General features: G+C 36.4%; 1 protein-coding gene across 5 annotated transcripts in view; it reads left to right on the top strand.

Annotated features, from left to right (window-relative positions):
- Positions 1-3,698: 3,698 nt before the first annotated feature.
- The window catches only part of APBA2 (amyloid beta precursor protein binding family A member 2), a 431,382-nt gene continuing 419,264 nt past the window's right edge, over positions 3,699-15,816 (top strand). For all 5 annotated transcript variants that reach the window (XM_063449151.1, XM_063449150.1, XM_063449148.1 and 2 more), the window contains exon 1: positions 3,699-3,894. The gene's annotated coding sequence lies outside the window, so the exon portion shown is untranslated. The remainder of the gene's footprint in view (positions 3,895-15,816) is intronic.

Below are 15,816 nucleotides of genomic sequence, written 5' to 3'. Positions count from 1 at the left end.
CCTGATAAGTTGCGCCCTAGGCGGCTGCCTAGGTCGCCTTACAGGTGGCGCCGGCCCTGCATCAGACTCTCCCCTAGTCTTCAATCATTTAAGAAGGGCCTTAAATCCCATCTCTTCAGGAAAGCGTATGGCCTCCCAGAGTAATCTCTCCCTTACATACCTGTCTCTTGCTCTCCTATGGGATAGTGCTTTGCTCTCTCCTCCAGCTCTGCTTCACTCCTACTTGATATTTCCTATCCTAATGTTTCTAATACCCCACCTCCTATAGACTGTAAGCTCATTTGAGCAGGGTCCTCTTCAACCTATTATTCCTGTAAGTTTTCTTGTAATTGTCTTATTTATTGTTACATCCCCCACTCTCAAAATATTGTAAAGCGCTACGGAATCTGTTGGCGCTATATAAATGGCAATAATAATAATAATAATAATAATTTGCCAAATACACTGATGTGCCTATTTACTAAGCAGTGATTTGCTGCAAATTGACACTTTAAAGTTGACATGATGTAATTTTACACTAACGTTCTTAAATTGGATACTATTTGCAACTAAGGTAAGCTCACATTTTTATTTACAGCCAAACTTCTTCTTATTCACTAAATGCCAAACATTGTTATACAGGGGAATATTCACTAAATACCAAACATTGTTATATAAGGGAATATTCACTAAATGCCAAACATTGTTATACAGGGGAATATTCACTAAATGCCACATATAATACACCATATACACTTATAATACACCATATACACATAATATACACTTATAATACACCATATACACATATACTACACCATATACACTTATAATACACCATATACACATATAATACACCATATACACTTATAATACACAATCTACACATATAATACACCATATACACATATAATACACAATATACACTTATAATACACCATATACACTTATAATACACAATATACATTTATAATACACCATATACACATATAATACACCATATACACTTATAATACACTATATACACATATAATACACAATATACACTTATAATACACCATATACACATATAATACAACATATACACTTATAATACACCATGTACACTTATAATACACAATATACATTTATAATACACCATATACACATATAATACATAATATATACTTATAATACACCATATACACATATAATACACCATATACACTTATAATACACCATATACACATATAATAAACCATATACACTTATAATACACCATATACACATAATACACAATATACACTTATAATACACCATATACACATATAATACACAATATATACTTATAATACACCATATACACATATAATACACCATATACACTTATAATACACCATATACACATATAATACACCATATACACTTATAATACACCATATACACATATAATACACCATATACACTTATAATACACCATACAGGGAGTGCAGAATTATTAGGCAAATTAGTATTTTGACCACATCATCCTCTTTATGCATGTTGTCTTACTCCAAGCTGTATAGGCTTGAAAGCCTACTACCAATTAAGCATATTAGGTGATGTGCATCTCTGTAATGAGAAGGGGTGTGGTCTAATGACATCAACACCCTATATCAGGTGTGCATAATTATTAGGCAACTTCCTTTCCTTTGGCAAAATGGGTCTTGACAGGCTCAGAAAAGTCAAAAATAGTGAGATATCTTGCAGAGGGATGCAGCACTCTTAAAATTGCAAAGCTTCTGAAGCGTGATCATCGAACAATCAAGCGTTTCATTCAAAATAGTCAACAGGGTCGCAAGAAGCGTGTGGAGAAACCAAGGCGCAAAATAACTGCCCATGAACTGAGAAAAGTCAAGCGTGCAGCTGCCAAGATGCCACTTGCCACCAGTTTGGCCATATTTCAGAGCTGCAACATCACTGGAGTGCCCAAAAGCACAAGGTGTGCAATACTCAGAGACATGGCCAAGGTAAGAAAGGCTGAAAGACGACCACCACTGAACAAGACACACAAGCTGAAACGTCAAGACTGGGCCAAGAAATATCTCAAGACTGATTTTTCTAAGGTTTTATGGACTGATGAAATGAGAGTGAGCCTTGATGGGCCAGATGGATGGGCCCGTGGCTGGATTGGTAAAGGTCATCCAGTCCGACTCAGACGCCAGCAAGGTGGAGGTGGAGTACTGGTTTGGGCTGGTATCATCAAAGATGAGCTTGTGGGGCCTTTTCGGGTTGAGGATGGAGTCAAGCTCAACTCCCAGTCCTACTGCCAGTTTCTGGAAGACACCTTCTTCAAGCAGTGGTACAGGAAGAAGTCTGCATCCTTCAAGAAAAACATGATTTTCATGCAGGACAATGCTCCATCACACGCGTCCAAGTACTCCACAGCGTGGCTGGCAAGAAAGGGTATAAAAGAAGAAAATCTAATGACATGGCCTCCTTGTTCACCTGATCTGAACCCCATTGAGAACCTGTGGTCCATCATCAAATGTGAGATTTACAAGGAGGGAAAACAGTACACCTCTCTGAACAGTGTCTGGGAGGCTGTGGTTGCTGCTGCACGCAATGTTGATGGTGAACATATCAAAACACTGACAGAATCCATGGATGGCAGGCTTTTGAGTGTCCTTGCAATGAAAGGTGGCTATATTGGTCACTGATTTGTTTTTGTTATGTTTTTGAATGTCAGAAATGTATATTTGTGAATGTTGAGATGTTATATTGGTTTCACTGTTAAAAATAAATAACTGAAATGGGTATATATTTGTTTTTTGTTAAGTTGCCTAATAATTATGCACAGTAATAGTCACCTGCACACACAGATATCCCCCTCAAATAGCTATAACTAAAAACAAACTAAAAACTACTTCCAAAAATATTCAGCTTTGATATTAATGAGTTTTTTTGGGTTCATTGAGAACATGGTTGTTGTTCAATAATAAAATTAATCCTCAAAAATACAACTTGCCTAATAATTCTGCACTCCCTGTATACACTTATAATACACAATATACATTTATAATACACAATATACACTTATAATACACAATATATACTTATAATACACCATATACACATATAATACACCATATACACTTATAATACACCATATACACATATAATACACCATATACACTTATAATATACCATATACACATAATACACAATATACAGTTATAAACCACCATATACACATATAATACACCATATACACTTATAATACACAATATACACACATAATACACCATATTATACACTTATAATACACCATATACACTTATAATACACAATATACACTTATAATACACAATATACACATATAATACACAATATACACCTGGTTTACACATATAAACAATACATGATATCCTAGTAAACCGTGCTGGTTACACTGTCATAACGGGTTCACACTTCACTGGAAACAAGCCTGTGTCCTTATGCCCTTGGGTACAACTTCTAGGCAAAAGCAGGAATCATATTATATAAATACAGAAACATTTAGTCAGGGTGAGCCAGAGCAGATGGGGATAAACAGGCGTTTATAAACATTCCCCTTCAGTGTTCTGATTCTCACACTAGACTCTTCTACACTACAAGGCACTGAGCCTTCCAGGAGGAGCATGGGGCTGCTGTCACCATGGTAACAGCCTCATTCCCCCCCCTCCACTCTCTGGTGTATTTTTCTCTCTCTTTCTCAGACAGGGGGTTAGAAGGTTTTTGCTTATACATGTTCCTGGGCGGTCACAGAAGGCTCTTCCTTCACACAGCTTCCTGGGTTAATTAGTAGTCTCAGCGTGTGCTGGGAAGAGAGCACACAAAAGAGCTGTTCGCTGCCTGAACATCCCCAGCTTCTGCAGAGAGAGGGGAAGGGAGACACACCAAGGCACTGCAGAGCAGGTAGGGGGATACACAACTTGGCATGGGGAGGGGATCCCTGGTCTGGGCACAGGAGAGACCCTGCTGACCTGAGAGCCTCGAGGATGGAATGTGGAAGAAGATTCAGGCAGTAGAAACATTGTATCAAGGCAGCTTGTGGTATCTGTTTGTGTATCTGTTTGTCTTGAACCGGCTGGGATGGGTTTTGGAGAGGACCCCCAGGAGGGGGCTGGGGGTGGGTGATCCCCTCTAAGGAATGGGACTGTGGAGACCATAAGAAATTGATGCTGTGTATGTTTCTATCAATCTGCTGCTGTGCCGAGAGCTATAATTAGCTGGAGCTCTGAGGGGTGTGCTGATTAATACCCTGGTAAACAAACAGTGTCTGCCTGTGGTCACTGGGATTTGGTGTGCGAGTGGGTTCTGGTCTCAGGACCTCCCTGCTAGTGATTGGGAGGCGCTGTTCCTGGTCCTGACCAAATGTAAATGTATTAGCAGTGTTTGGCAGGGAGAGGCAGGGAGTGATGGGCTTCCAAGCTCACTCAGTCACATCTGGGATTTCATTGTCACATTGTATTGACAGGCTTTCTTGTTTGCTACTGTCTGTGCCGAGCGATCTGTAAACACACCCAGGTCCACATCCCATGGTACAGAGAGATGCTGCCTCTTCCTGGCTGAGTAGCTGAGAAGTTGGGCATGAAGTTGGTCTGCAATGGTAATGTGATCCAAAGTATCACATCTCAGGTTCCCCTGTTCAGCTCTGCGCTTGGATAAATTCTTCTGTTAAACAGGCACAGCCCAAAACTGATTCATAGAAGTATGAGTACCAGGTACCTGTTAGGGGACGCTGATGAGCTTTTCCAGATTTGGTTTACTCTTTTTTTACACCCAGAAAAAAGTGCTCTTTCAATTAAAGCTCATATGTAGAGATCTATACATTTCATCTCCATATAGATTAAATGCTGAGAGAACAGGTGATTCCATTATTGTGTCATCTGGAGGTCAGTGGATGCATAACAGTATTTCACACATTTAATCACTGGGAAATTCATATTTGGAGAGGATAAACGATGCTATGGCATTTTGTTTTTAATGCATTTTATCTTATTGATACAAGGACAGCCTTCTCTCATAGCATTCCGTCATCTCATCTTTTATTGGTTATTCTTCTTACATATTAATATACTAAGTGCATCTTATAATTCAATGATCCACATTCACATTTTAACTTCATAGCTATACGCATATATGCCTGTCTGTCTATCTGTCTGTCTGTCTATTTCATCTAATTCTGACCCATTTGCTCATTTTTGATAGTGAATACGGATGCTATAAAACTAATATATTTTGTGATTATAATTAATAGGAATAAAAAAAGGCGTGCATTCTAGCATTTTAGTCTAGGGCCGTGATGGACAACCTTCTCATTCTAGATGTGTTTTTCAGTTCTTGTAATGCTTAGTCAGTCCAAAGGCTGGCTGTACACCATAGGAATTGTAGGGAAAAAATGGTATCAGTGTTAGAATGACTTCTAGGCAAACAGTAAAACAAAGTGTTAGGAAGCTGTTTCAATTGTAGGAAGTTTAACTTTCACCTATCAACCTTTTTAGAGTTTTCACTCTACCCTTACTTTAACCTGAATGTACCAGTTTATATTAACCTCTTCTATGCCATGCAGCAGCAGCATTCAAAAAAAAAATCAGCTTCCACACATTAAATGGTTAGAAGCAATGGTCACAGTGCATCAGGCAAAGCACAAAATCCATACCCCCTTATTGTAAATGAGATTAGCAGTTAGCAGTATGGAGAAGATCCCGCCACATCCTTTCATCAAGCTTACTCTAAGCTGGAAAATCTCAGACGGAAATATTCCATTATTTGCTGCTGTTATATGTTGCTAAACAGATGGTATCTTGCAATGATGCTCTAAGGGCTAAAACCGAAAGAATAAGTTTTTGTGTACTGAGCACAAATTATCTTGATTTGCTTAAACTGACATTTGATGCTGTTTTAGAATCCTGGTCTTGCTCAGTGGCCTGCCTGTGCACACTGTGTTTGAAAGGAAACCCAGCAGAGGAGACACAGAAAGGCAAATTATCTTTTTTTTTTTTAAATCTTTGAAAATAACATCAGGTATTACAAAAATCATTTGACTTGAAGCAATGCTTGTATAAATGGTTGACCATAAAAGTAGCAACATTTTAATCATTATAGGTATATTAGTTTTATATCAGAGGATAATACAATCATACAAATAATGAAATAAATATAACGGCAAACTCTGATATAAGTGGCCAGTACAGAACAGTGTGTGTATAACATATGGTCATATAAAGCAAGAAAAACACCATATGACACAGATTTGTAATTTATAAAACTATATTCAGAGTTCTGAAAATGTATACTTTAAATCAATATGGCTTCCAGGACATGTGACCTATGGCCTCCATGTTGTATATGGAAAAGCACTTTATAATAACGAGCTATCACCATGCTGACGTGCAATAATTTTCTGTCCGCAGTTTTTCCTTTTATTGTTTTACAAAAATTAATTTAATATATTTGTGGTTTTGTGAAAATAGGTTTTAGTATTTATGAAAATTCCAAAATGGCTTCCAAATCACGAGTGGTTCTCATATGTCCAGTAAGCTTTTTAAAAGAAGATATTAAAATGCCTTTTGACTACGAGACTGGTCACTACATTGTATGAATATGCAGAAAATAAATAAATAAATAAAAAAACATTTATATATTTGTCATAACATACGTCCACACACATAGTTTCGTATCTACCCTGTTCAGAAAACAAGTCAAGCGGCTGGCTTTTTGAAGCCATATGGAAAAAGTGCCCGACTAGTTATAATAATAAATATTAATAAATAATATTAATCCAAACAAAAACAAATAAGCTGTTTACAACTCCATTGCGTGGCTGAATAATACTTAGGGAAATCTAATATTTATACATTTATTGACACAATAATTTTTTTTTGTTTGGCTATATTGACCATTTGTTAGTTTGGCTATATTGACTAATTCACTTGGCTCTCTGTAACCTTTAACCTGTGATATGAATTTCCAACTATTTTCCCATTGGTAAAGTTTTGGGGTCATTAAAACTAGAGTGCTTCATGTAAATCAGGGGTCCTTAAACTCCAGCCCCCCAGATGTTGCTGAACTACAACTCCCATGATTTTTTGAATTACATAGATAGCCAGAGAATCATGGGAGTTGTAGTTCAGCAACATCTGGGGGGCCAGAGTTTGAGGACCCCTGCCTTACATGAAGCACTCTAGTTTTAATGACCCCAAAACTTTACCAATGGGAAAATAGTTGGAAATTCATATCACAGGTTAAAGGTTACAGAGAGCCAAGTGAATTAGTCAATATAGCCAAACTAACAAATGGTCAATATAGCCAAACAAAAAAAAAAATCTGCAAGTCAGCTATGGTTCCAGTTTGGCTACTTTGGCCTTGAAGGGTTACTCCAAGCATCATAACTGCTGTAGCATTCTGTAGTGGTTATGGTGCCAGAAGTACCCTGGCCCAGTTCCATGATAATGGGGCAAACCATTTACTAATAGTTTGTTCTCTTACTCGAGTCCCTGCCGGGTTTCGAGACTCTCTCTACTCCTGGGTGACACACTTCCAGCTTCTGTAGAGCTTCATAAGCCAATTCAGTCTCCATTCATTGGCTGAGAGTGTCAGCTTACAATTCTCAAAGTAATAGAGGTCGAGACACTCCTTGTTTCAAGACAGGTACTTATTTTTTGGAACCACAACCCCAAAAGGTGTTTGTCAAGCTTTTGGGATCGAAACGTTGCTGTTGTGGTTCCTAATAAAGTACCTGTCTTGAACCAAGGAGTGCCTCGACCTCTATTACTTTATTAATTTTTGGAAATCTGGTGTTCGATTCCAGTTCAGCAAGCACCCTGATTCAGATTTATGGGAGTGAGTGCAGTTCCACACACACTACTAAAAGTATACAATTCTCAGCCGACACACTGTGAAAAAAAACCTAATTGCTCAGAATGGGCATTAGCCAACCAAGAACTCTTGCTCCAGGCTGGCTACTGACTCCCCTATGACGATGCCAGTAATGGAGTTACACCTCTGTCAGCCAACAGGCTAAACTCTGTAAGTGCAACATTTCATAGTGAGATGCTGAACATACAAATCCAGGCACCATGACCACTTCAAATCACTAAAGTAGTCATGGTGCGTAGAATACATTTTAAATGCACTTTGAATTCATCCTGACTTGACAAAAATTCTCACTTTACTAAGTGAGCAAAACAAACACCAAATACTCCTCCACCGTGAAACCAACCTAAACTAATGATATCTCTTAATCAGCGACATCAGTTAAAAGTCAAATAATCACTGTAACCATATTATACCATAACAACATCAATATCATGATACATACGTAGGCACAATGCATGAAATGTTTGTTTGAACATCTTAAAGGGACACTCCAGACCCCTAACTTCAGCTTGCTAGAAATTGCCACTTTTAATCATTAACCTTGTTACACCCCCTTGGCTGTCAATGAGAAAACTATTCCTGTAACTTCCTGTTTTTTTTTGTTTTTCTTTTAATCTCAGTGGAGCTAATCTCAAGAGGCAGCAATTGCCCAGAGCACCTGCCTTGCAAAGATTTCTCATTGAGCTGAATTGGGAAGTCTGTGATTGGTCAGCCACAGAAAGTGTGGGCGGTGTTAGAAGACTTGCAAAGGCTTCAGATGAGATTTGTAGATTTTGCAAGTTGCTTTTAGATATACCCACAATGGGAAAACGCATAATTAAATGCATTCATGTTTTCATTAGCGTTATATCTACTGAGCAGTTTTTATCTTTAAATCCGGACAGTGGAGTGTCCTTTTAAACAGACACGCATACACACTGCAATGCCCCAGGGAACATAATTGATTACACACCTGCCACTTAGTAGCAGCAATTAATTTGGCTCTCTGTAACCTCTAACCTGTGATTTTATCGTAAACCTCTTAAAGGCGCCAATTCTTTTCCTTATTAATCTTGCGATATTGGCCTATCAAGTTCAATACATTTCCTGACTTTGGCAGCAAAAAAAAAAAAAAAAAGGTTTAGAAAAGTTGCTGTTGTGATCACTTTGATAACTGTTATGCAAATCGTACTGAAAGTTTAAAAACATTACTGATTGTTATGTAGGCCGATGTGTCTGATTAATGGTTAATAAAGATAAACCAAAATTTAATATTTGTTTGTTTGCATTTTTACAACATCATTAATAATCTTAAAGTTAGGGTTATTTACATATCACACATTATATACAACATACATAACTTTGCCTAAATCTCTATTTAGCTGTGCATGAAGTATCAATATGTAGTATTACGTTAAAATAACACTTGTGCTAAAAAAATGCTAATGAAAAAGCTACTGGTAGCGTAGCTGTTTAAACTATCTAATATCTAATTTTTCTTCTGGTTGCATTTTTTTTTCTAATTTTCTTGTATTTTATTACAATATGCTACCTAATATATGTGCATTGAATAGGCTCTATGTAAACATTGTGTGATTGTAAAAATAGAATGTGTTGGTGCAGAGCAATGTGTTATTTATTTATTTATTTTAGTTTGTAGAAAGAAAGAATGCCACTAATTGCTTGGAAGGAATACTAATTGCAGTGTTTTGCAAATTAGATATGGGTTGGGAGATTGTCTATATTAAGAACAATATCTCAATTTATATCCTGACAAGGGGGGAAATAGAATATTTGGCACTACAAACAAATGCACAAAGAGCAGGCAAGACCAACACAAAACCTATCTGCTAAATAGATATGCATTGTGGTCTAATAACTGAACATTACGTTATGGTAAACTGACAACTGACATGCAAAATATAGGCTGAAATAGATATATAAAATCTCCTATTCAGCCACGTTGGGGAGAAGTTAGTTATAACGACGTCACAACTTAATAAAAAGATCGCTACTGAAGAATCTAGCACTTAAAAATCAGAATACCAGATAAGTTAGAATAAAACAAAAACTAAACTCAGTTTAGGCCAAGTAGTGGCGGCATTTGAGATGTTTCGGAATACATTTTTTGGGACTAAAATTTTGCGTTAGGGTGTGTCAGTTAGATATGTTTTTTAATCTATATATTATGTATATGTATAGGTTACATTTGTATATCTACCGGAAGTAGGACATATCCACTTTAGGAACACTTCATTTGATTCTAATGCTCGACTGTTCCATAGCCTGTCCGGATTTCAAGCCTCATAGAGAAGCATTAGAGTTCTATGGTGGTGGCACGAGGGTGAGAATCTCTGTGTTGCACAAATAGAATGTTTCTAATAGGGAATAATTGAATCCATTAAATACAATGTGCCTCTGTGCGCAGTGTTGCCATTCTATGTTTTAGAAGTATACACAGAGAGTGAGGAAGTGCACCCTCTCAGTTATCTGATTGACTGCTGGGCAGGTGCAACCTTGCGTCTTTATAAAAGTGCCAATTAAGCTCATCGAGCAGGGCCCTCAAAACCTCTGTTCCTGTGTTCATTTGTCTGGTTACAATTACATTACATTACATGTCTGTTAGTCCACCCATTGTACAGCGCTACAGAATTTGCTGGCGCTATATAAATAATAAAATACTAATAATAATTTCTCTTGAATTTGAGACTATGATAAAGTAAGGCAGAGTGCTTCTTTAAACTTAGCACAGGCAAGTCCAAAATCAAACTACTTCTTGCTTTACAAAAATAAAGGATAGAAGAAGAATCTATTTCATCCTCTCACAGCCAAATTGGTACCTGCTATTTCCAAATAGATCTCGTTGCAGCAGTGAGATTTATGTTAAAACTGCTCTAACTGAATTGTAACCGAATGTGAACACAACAGCAGCCAAATGTCACTGCTGTAAGAAAAACTGTAAGATAAGGTAGGAGAAATTTAAGGCTGGATATTGTATTTTTAAGTAGAGATTGGGGATAGCCCTAGGGTTTTAGGACAAGGGCGCATAGGGTCAGAGATCCAAGTCCTGTGATCTGTCTCAAAGGAATTGGTTTGAACGAATGAAGGGAATTCATCAGAAATTTGGTTGTATTGGTTGTATTTGTGAATGGCCAAATTTAAAAAAAATATTTAGATATGTGTCTAACTTTAACAGCTAACTGCAGAACAGTTGATTGCTAGAGCAAGTATGGCTAACATAACCCAATTTGCTTGTTGCGAAAAGTCAAATAGCCAAAAAAAGAATGCCAATGAGTTGATGGACAGAATTTAAATCCAAATAATTCCTGGTTTAGAAAATGCATCTTTTAGTAAAAAATGAACCTCCAGTTTATCACTTTTTACCAAGTTGGCTATTATTAGCCTACTTTTCTAATTAACTTTTGATTTCTTTGTAGCATACTCATTAGCGAATAATCCGCACATTTGTAAATGTTAGACCAATATAGACTGATGAAAATTATCTGTATGGGAGACATTTTAAGAATCTTCTTTTTGTAAAAATTTTATTTTTTGGTTCTTTTTTTTTTTTTTTTTTTTTTTAGTCAATTAGTGTTTAGTAATTGTACAGCAAATTATTCTAACGTGAATAAATCCTATTTATTTTATCATGACCTTCATTCAACTACTACTGATATCTGTCTGAAATATTGTGATGTAACAGCTCAGACCTTAGCCTTAAAATTCAGATTTAAATTTGTCTGTAGCGGAAAGCAATGTTAAAAAAATGGTACTGACAATTTGTTTGTTTAGTTTAGGAGGTAGGGATTTTTTCTCTCTGTGCCCCTATGCTAGGAAATTAGGCATCTTCTGGCATGGTATTTTGGTTAGTTATGGTGTATACATTCCAGGGGACTGTGCACTCTTCTAGCATTGCATATTTGGAGGGAGTATGTACAATATGGATCGTACCCCCTTAGTACTGAATGTTAGCACTTTTGGACACTATTGTGGAGTCTTCAGTTATTTATACAATATTTCACCAGGAAGAATACACTGAGATTTATCTCATTTTCAAGTATGTCCTGGGTCCACAAACATTACATTGTTACAATAAGGTACAATATAATTCTAATTATAAGCTGGGAGCTTCCCAGAAAAGCTCTTAACACAAGGATGAAAGATGGATCTCACAGCATAGTAGATGAGACCAGTAACTTTTGGTATTTATTCTCAGACCATGGTTCATTGGTTGAGAGTGTACAAAGCCCAAATTCTTCTATTTTGAATACAGGATCTGGGTGACTCTTACATGTTAAATTATCTTCTATTAACCCAGAGCTTGTGAAATGAGAGATGATGGCCCTTGCGTGTTGCTTGCAACAGGTGACAGCAATCAATTTGCGTTAAGGAAATATCCACAACTTCATATGTCATTACATGTCAGTCTTAAGTCAGATCTTAGTGGATATCACAGCATATATTTGGCCATCAGACTTGTGAATGGCGTAAAAAAGATTTTCGGCCGAACAACTTTGCCAGAGAACAAGAATTTTTTTAGGGCGGTCAAATTTTAGTTGTATGACAGTTCAGCTCAGCAAAATGTCATTAAAAAAAAAAAACAAATTCAAGAAAACAAACCAAATTAACCAAAAGGCATGAACATGGGTCAATCAGTGTCCTGCAAAATATACATAATATAAATGTTATGTATATGTTGTACAGTACACGGATAGGCACATTTTCCCACCATTTGGTTCACAGATCAGTGCGAAAAAGTAGCCAATAGAAGGAAAAAGTGGAGCTATCAAAACATATATTGATATTTTATATATTTACTAAATATATAACATAAATATAGATTCATTTACTGCTCTTTCATTCCCCCCCCCCTCTTTTGGTCGCTTCTCACTTGCTAAGGTGGAATTCCAGATAATGAATCAAAACAAACGTTCCTGTCCATTGTGAGTTTCATTTGGTTTTTAATTCTGATACTGTTCAGCTCAGAGTTCGAGAATTCGAATGATCACCCAATCGACCCCAAAATTGGAGTTGTTACAGTAGTTTGTAACAAAATTAATCTGCAAGTTCAGAGGCCACACCATTTGTATGTAATTGCTGCATCAAGTAATCAAAGAGGATGCTGGATAATAGTTCATTGGTCAACAATAGCCGATCCATTAGGAAGTGAATAATCTAGAACAATTTGTAATATATTTGCAGAGTGACAAAATTATAATCTTTCCTTTTAGCCCAAACAATGTCTATAATTTTATTTTGATTAGTCATTTGTGATTTGCATATGGTTATAAACAGAATTTTAAACAACAATTTGTAGCGCAATAGAACTCTGGTGTAATAAAATGTTTTATATGGTACAGTACTTAATATGAATGATCAACTTTGTAAAATTAAGGTAAAAGATGATGTTATTTTCTAAAGACCATTAAAATAATGTGAAAAAATTGTGAGCAGAAATTTATGGAAAACATATAGTTGCATGACACCCATTAATTTCGATTCTTCTCATAAAACATCTGAGAAGGAATTATATTAACAAATTTGAGACGAATTTAGCCATAAGTTTAGTTTTATACTTTTGATAGGTGGAATTTGAGAAACGTGTCTTTAATCAACTTTCTTAAATATCTAATTAAATGTATCCTTTTAAATGGACATTATATCTCAAAGGTAAATGCTTTTCGCAGTTGATATATTTTTCCATTCCATTTTTTCATTGTTATATGTATGTCTGTAATTTTTCGTGATAGCGCTTGTAATTTTTAAAGTCACATATCACTTATATCCCTGGGTTTGTAAACTTTGTTATGTTAGAACTATAATGTTAACCTGTTGTAAAGGGGGGGAACTTTCAACATAGTGGCCTAAGTTTCAAGGTCTGGATATTTTTTGGGTTGAGTAATTTGGGTTGTGAGTGGTTAGGATAACAGTTGTTTCCTTTATTATTTTGTTCTTCCCTTAAAGTAGGCATCACAAATTGATTTTGAGAAATTAATTTTATTGTTTAAAGGGACACTATAGTCGCCAAAACAACTATAGCTTAATTAATAGCTTGGTGTATAGATCATGCACCTGCTTTCTCACTGCTCAATTCTCTGCCATTTAGGAATTAAATGACTTTGTTTATGAACCCTAGTTACACCTCCCTGCATGTGCCTTGCATAGTCTTCCTTAACACTTCCTGTAAAGTGTCATCTACAGTTTATCCGTTTATCCTTCCTTTATTGCAAGTTCTGTTTAATTAAGATTTTCTTATCCCCTGCTATGTTAATAGCATGCTAGACCCTGCAAGAGCCTCCTGTATGTGATAAAAGTTCAATTTACAGAGAAAGAGATACCATTGTTTTAGGTAAATTACATCTGTTTGAAAGTGAAACCAGGTTTTTTTCATGCAGGCTCTGTCAATCATAGCCAGGGGAGGTGTGGCTAGGGCTGCATAAACAGAAACAAAGTGATTTAACTCCTAAATGGCAGAGAGTTGAACAGTGAAACTTGAGAAGCATGATGTACACACAAAAGCTGCTTAATTAAGCTAAAGTTGTTTAGGTGACTATAGTGTTCCTTTAATTTGAAAGATCTCCAACACTACTTTTTTCCACTATTTGCTCAGACATATTGATTAAGGCCAATATTTTTAGGGTGTTATCTATACATATATTACTAAAAAAAGAATAAACGTAAAAAAAAAAAAAGTATTCTATGACATGGCGGCTCTCTGGCACACGGCCGTACTGGTTAACATGGATTGGTGCACAGTTCTTGCTTACTTCCAGTGCGTGTTTGCAAGGTGAATGACATATAACCTACACTGGTATTCTTCACTGACAGCTGTTTCATTCATTTAACCAACAGTATCAGAATAACGAGCATGGTTGAGGGCCTTGGCACTATTACTAGATAAAACTCTCCTCCTGTGTCAGACTTCACTGACAGTGAAGCAAATCCTCATTTGCTTCGTTGATCCCAGGGTTAATTACGTTATTAAATGTCTACTTATCTGCAAAGTTCAATACCCAGCTTGCAGTGTGCATTCCTGGAATTTTAAATTTTTTTATATAAATATTATTTTACCTATTTCTTCCTCTTAGTGTGCTCCCTTCACAGAGCCTTGCCCATCGCTTACTTACACCCACCGTGCCATTACTTTATGTCGATTTTTATTAGAAGGCCATTTTTGTATGGTTAGTAGGGAGTATAATTCTGGTCCTGCATACGTCAAACATCACAATTTGTTCCAGGTACATTAAATGTATTATGATGATTCAAAGCTCTTAGGAAGCAATCATTTCTTGCAAAAGCTAGAAGCACAATCCCCAAGTGCAATACATTCATTAATGCTAGGGGCATGTAGAAACGTCTCTCTGTTGCTTAAGGATAAACAGGCGTTTGTTCTATTTGTTTATTACTAGAACCATTTCCAAGTGCTTCTGCACTCTATTTCAAAATAACTGAGATACACCCTAAAGTCGCCGAGGCTCTGAATAGCATTGTTTATCTCAAGTTTCGGGCTATAGCTGTTAAAAGCCAATGTAAGAGATGCTGAGATGTAGCCATTCTTGTTTGAAATGTTCTCTGTAGCAAGAGCAGACCTTGTGATTTTTGATTTTGCTGAACATATATTTTATTGAAACATAGGTACTGTTGGCTACGTGTAGCTTTCGGTCTTTAATCATGTATTAAAGGGCTTATTAGCCCTAGATCTTGTCAGGTCGTAGTCAACAAGGGATGGTTAGAAAGACAGTGGCGACAGAGACACAAGCTGGTTAGGATGATGGGTAGCGATAAACATAAATGGTTTGAGAAGATGGGGAGAGATAATTACAATTATTTATATAGCACACACATATTCTGCAGCGCTGTACAAAAAAACAAACAAAAAACATTTGATTCTAACAAAACATGATTAAGATACAGTTATTGACATACAAGAGGGTATGTAAATACATGGAGATGGAGAGGCACAGAGTTTGTGAGTGA

This window comes from Pelobates fuscus, chromosome 3, assembly GCF_036172605.1.
Source record: "Pelobates fuscus isolate aPelFus1 chromosome 3, aPelFus1.pri, whole genome shotgun sequence".
Taxonomy (NCBI): domain Eukaryota; kingdom Metazoa; phylum Chordata; class Amphibia; order Anura; family Pelobatidae; genus Pelobates; species Pelobates fuscus.
This window is presented reverse-complemented; position numbering and strand designations above follow the sequence as displayed.